Raw genomic sequence first — 5,745 nt, 5'->3', positions numbered from 1 at the left:
AGCATGGAGGGTAAAGAACGTAGAGCGAGACCAAGAATTGAATACACTAAGCAGATTCAGAAGGATGTAGGTTGCAGTAGTTAGTTGGAGATGAAGAAGCTTGCGCAGTATAGAGTATCATGGTGGGCTGAATCAAACCAGTCTCTGGACTGAAGACTACAACAACAACAACAACATAAAAAACTCCAATTGCTTCCCCCTTCTCAAGTGTACATTTCCTCTTTTATCCTCATATTTATGTATATAATGTTCCCCAGTCGTATTTTATGTAATCTCTTCGCTGAAGAGAGGTGAATTGTGCCACTGCCAGCTCACCCCTGCCCCATAAAAAAAATGCATCGTTGTCATGGTAGGTGGTGCTGAAGCGGTAACGAATGACAGTCCCTCTGAACACGTTCTGTGTGTTCCCTGTATGTTGTGGAGGCTGTGTGAGTGGCGCAGCTTACTGCAAGCATCAGAATGATCCGGTATTCATGTCTGTAACAGGCCGAGATGGTGTTGGTGTACGGCCAGGCACTTCAAAATGGTCGATAGACAGCACTGGTACACCGAAACAAGTACCCTCACACACACCAATCACATTACACAAAATTTCAACCCCTTTTTGGGCGCTTGTGTGACCATGGGTCCTTTCAGACAGACGAACGTGCAAGGAGGTAGCGAACTGTGCCTACAGATTTGGAGGACCGGGTTCTGCAGGATATTGAGAAAAACTCCAGTACAAGCTCCAGGCAAGTGGCCTGTCAACCTGGTGTAAGCCAGAGAACTAATATGTGTATCTGCATGAGACTCTCTGCTATCCCTATCACCTGCAACACACAAGGAACACACAGCACGTGTTCAGAGGAACTGTCATTCGTCAGCGCCATCTACCTTTGCAACGACGATGCATTTCCGGACCCATGTTCATAGGTCCTTTTTTCTTCCGTTTCCAGTCAGGAATATGTCCTTCCGTTTTTCGGTTTTATTAGTGTTCACTCTATATATATCCAGCTTCACGTTCCCTGCGATATTAGTGGCTTGATGAAATATCGAAATGTGGAGCATGATGCAGCCGACGGAAAGCTGTGATAAGACTTCAGCAAGGTTATTTTTAAATCAGTTTTGCTACAAAACCGTCAGTCTGTGTGTCTTTGTGCACTGGAACTCACTCACGAGAGGCAAACACAAAAGACAACGATCTCCTAAACCCATCATATGATTCTCTTTAGGCCCAGCCATCTGGCAGATACTCTTCATCATTTCAGAATTCTTAGAACACAGCTGTCATTAAACAATGTGAAACGGACTTTTAATGTTGTGGACATCTGCAGTTAAATCGTATTGTCTTATCTTAACCTGGTATATCACAGAAGCTAGAGCTAATATAAATTTTCTTTGCCATATTCGTTTTACTAGAACCAAAACTAGTGACTCATGAAGTGAACAAAACAGTTTTTATTCTTGGGGAGTGTAATTAATGCCAACGGCCTTACCGCAGTGGAAACACCGGTTTCCGTCAGATCAGCGAAGTTAATCGCTGTCTGGCTGGGCTAGCAATTGGATGGGTGACCATCTGGTCTGCCGAGCGCTGTTGGCAAGAAGGGTACATTCAGCCCTTGTGAGGCATGGAGATACGACAAGCAAAATTCGTTCATGATTACTTTTGGGGGGAGGGGGGGGGGCAATTGACATCATTCATCTCCCCCCCCCCTCTCCCTCTAGCTGTGATCCTGCCGGCATGTAACGACGCCAATAACTCGCGAGACTGTAGCAAGTTAAACTCTGTAGAAACTCCGATATTTCGACAGGACGTTTCCATTTTCTAGGCACGAACTAGAAAAGTCTTGAAATGATAGGGAAGGTTACCTGTTGAGGTATCGACTGGTGTTAAATTTGGTAAGACACAAAGAAATGAACGACATTTAGCTGCAACGTGACACTGATGTACATAAATGGAGAAAGTTGAAAATCTGTGCCAGACCAGGATCTGAACCTGGGTTTCTTGTTTACTAGGCGGATGCTCTGACCGTAAAACCATTCGGACACGTTGCTCAGCGCTACTGCTCTAGCACGCCTCCCGTCAAACCAAACCTCTCAACTTACCCACACACTACTGACCTACTGTCCCTGTCCATTATTCGCGGCGTTTTGCCGTTTCCCGTAAGAGTTCGAGCTTAATGTGTATCTGGACTGAAGGAATCATTGATCTGGACTGAAGGAATCATTGGCCAGTCTCACCCTAATTTTATATATCTATATCCGAAAAAAATGTCGCCACGTATATACAGAAGAGTAGCTGATACAGAACATGTGGAAACTATCTACGGGTGAAAACTCCAGAGAGAAAGACAAATTGGTAGATATACATATATTTTTGAGAACAATAGATGCAAGTGGTATGTAGAATTGAGAGAGTTGCCATAGGTTAAAGGAAAGAGACAAAGGATCGAATGGACCACTAGATTGACAAGGACGAAAACATGAAACGTGTACTTATTAACGCTGGACTAAGGTAATTTACGGGCGAGGACACTGGAAATCCGATACGCTCGAAGAAATCAGGTACTTCAGAGTGACATTTTAATTTAATAGAAAAAGTTGTCAGTTTCGGTAAAATTTTATCCCACACAGAATCCAATTTTCCTAACGATAATAAATACCTTGAAACGTGAAATACCAGTAGCCCAACGGTGCAACATAAAATACCTGATCCAGGTACTGTGGCATCATGCACATGTGAACTTCATGAATTGGGTATCCGCTTCCCGGAAACAAAACGCAGAAAATTTAATACTGGGAAAGATAGACTTGCGGGTCATTGGAGAGCAGAGATTTAGAATAGCTATATAATTCTCACAGCGCAGAGCTTTTAAGACTTCATCTGGTATTACTAAACCTGTTTGGCATGAACCCACACACTAGCCACATATCCGAGGCTATCTCTTTGTGCATGTACGCCCTCCAGTGGCGAGCAGCATGGTGGTCCCTTTCATTAATATCGTCCCTGATGCGCTACATTATTTCCGCCAAACCACAACAAAGACCTTTCATTAATGCGCCTTAACATGCTTCATTCAAAAGCGAGTCTGTGGCGACTGCTGTTCAGATAAACGATGTCACGCTACGGGTCTAATCGAAACGGGTTCATTGTTCTTCTTTGTTCTTTTTCTGTGCGTAACGGAGAACATCCTTCGGTATATTAAAATACTGGAGGGCAGATAACGGCTCCCGGCCTAGGAAAAAATGTGTGTCAAAGCCTTTTCTACAAGAGGGAGCAGTGCATAGCCAACGGCAAAATTTGCGCTAAAGTGAAGAGATTTTTACAGGCTTTTGAGGATCCTATGTAGTTTAAATTGTAGAGAAGTAGAGAAAATCCATACTGTATTACCTCCAGCGTATTTCGTGCGTGCTTCAAGTGCAGGAGTAGTCAACCTTTGTACCTAAAGACCATTTTTGTATCTCCGTTAGCAGTAAAAAATTTATGAAGCACAGCTACAGCAAGTAAAAGTATAACTATAAATATTAACCAATTGTTTCGTGGAACAATTTTATGAAACCCTAAGGTAAACGTTTATAAAGTCCCTACCACCTGCCACCCAACATGATAGCTATAAATCCCATGAGCTGGCGTACGAATCAGGCTGACAATCTAATCCTTATATCCTAACTCGTTGTTGTGATATTTAGTGAGAAGACTGGTTTGATTCAGCTCTCCATGCTGCTCTGTCCTGTGCGGCCTCTTTCCACGATCTCCTCCCCCCCCCCCTTTTGTACCGGTCACTCCCTTCTCCCTTCCAACACGCCCACACACTACCCGCCAATACTAAACTGGTGATCCCTTGGTGTCTCAGGATCTGTCCTATCAATCGATCCCTTCTTTTAGCCAAGTTGTTCCACAAATTTCTTGTCTCCACAATTCTACTCAGTACCTCCTCTTTAGTTACGCAATCTACCATCTAACCTCCAGCATTCTTCTGTAGCATCACATTTCAAACTCCTCTATTCACTTCTTTTACACATTCATGACCACACTCCAAACACCTACCTTCAGAAAAAATTCCCAACACTTATATTTATATTCGATGTTAAAAAATTTCTTTTCTTCAGAAACGCTTTTCTCGGCATTGCCAATCTACATTTCATATACCCTCTATTTCGGCCAAAAGAATATAAGTCATCTACTACTTCTAGTGTCTCGCTTCCTAATCTAATTCCTCAGCATCACATGATTTAATTCGATTGCATTCCATTATCCTTGTTTTACTTTTGTTTATGTTCATCTTTTAACCTACTATCAAGACATTTTCCTTTCCATTCAGCTGCCCTTCCAAGTCCTTTGCTGTCTCTGACAGAATTATTGTGTTCGCGGCAAACCTCAAAGTTTTTGCTTCTTGTTCCTGAACCTTAATTCCCACTCTCGTTTTTCTTTGGCTTGCTTTACCGTTTGATCAATGTATAGTTTGTATAATATCGGGAATAGCCTAGAATCCTGTCTCACTTCCTTCTCAATCACTGCTTCCTTTTCATGCCTCTTGACTTTTATAGCTGCCATCTGGTTTCTGTACAAGATTTAAATAACCTTTCACTCCCTGTACTTTACTCCCTCCCCCCATACCTTCAGAATTTCAAAGTCAACATTATCAAAAGTTTCTCTAAGTTCACAATTGCTATAAATGTAGGTTCACCCTTTCTTAACCTTCTTCTAAGATGGGTCGTAGTGTCAGTACTGCCACGCGAGTGCCAAGGCCTCTATTGATAGAGAATGACAAGAAATCTGATACGGAGCATAAATGGCGATGTGAAACTACCCACTTTTTCTTCGCGTAACAGGAAGGTCAAGAATGTCATACCTGCTTCCGACCAAGGGACCAATAAATTCCAGATGAATTTTCAAACAGCACTGGAGCGTGAGCTGATTTGCAACTTCTTGGTAGATTAAGTGTACTGGAAACAGCCCCTACACTGTGATTTAGACATGTTTTCGCTGTATCCTTCCTCCCAGGAGGACTTGTCCCTCAAGGTATGTTGGAGAACTTCTGCGAAGATTATAAGTAGGAGATAAGGTGCTAGTCCAAGTAAGTCTGTGAGGAAGGGTCGTGAGCCGCGCTTGGATGAGTCAGTCAGCAAAGCACTTGAGTTCAAAATGCAAGGGTTCCAAGTTCGAGTCCGGATCCGACACACAGCTTTAATCAGCCAGGATGATTCGAGCTGTTTACTGCCTATCTGGAATTGGTCCACATCCCAGTTATGTAATGAAAATACGCCAACGCACCGCAGACACCGTGGATGTGGAGTACCCGGAACACATCGCTTGGGCGTGTGCCATTAGATAAGATGTTTCAGACCAGGATGGGCACGTCTTTGGCGGTACACCAGTCTATAATATAAGGAATGAGGAGCTGTGGCACAAGCTGAATGTGGTGACAGTCTAAATATCTGCTTACGAACTGCTAATCTGCAGGGCATAGAGGGAACCAATAAGAGGCCATATAACATAACAACGAGAGGCACCACGATCTAACATACAAGTACAACAACCTCCTGGAAGTAGCGAGGAGATAAGCCTCGTGGAGTACAAGGGGGGATTTCCTGAGACAGTGACAGCCGTGTCCCAAATCCGCACCTTGGATACCAATGCAATACAGGCTCTGTAAATCCTGAGTCTTCGCTCAGTGCAGCAGGAGATATATACTCAGACAATGAAGAGATTTAGTTTCGTTCTGATACCAAGAACAGTAGTATAGTGCGATGTAGTGTAGTGAG

The 5,745-nt window shown here is 43.3% G+C and overlaps 1 pseudogene; it reads left to right on the top strand.

Annotated features, from left to right (window-relative positions):
• The first annotated feature begins 1,461 nt into the window (after positions 1–1,461).
• On the top strand, positions 1,462–1,579 carry LOC126199918 (5S ribosomal RNA; annotated as a pseudogene).
• The last annotated feature ends 4,166 nt before the right edge of the window (positions 1,580–5,745 follow it).

The sequence above is a fragment of the Schistocerca nitens genome, chromosome 8 (genome assembly GCF_023898315.1).
Source record: "Schistocerca nitens isolate TAMUIC-IGC-003100 chromosome 8, iqSchNite1.1, whole genome shotgun sequence".
Classification (NCBI taxonomy): Eukaryota; Metazoa; Arthropoda; class Insecta; order Orthoptera; family Acrididae; genus Schistocerca; species Schistocerca nitens.
This window is presented reverse-complemented; position numbering and strand designations above follow the sequence as displayed.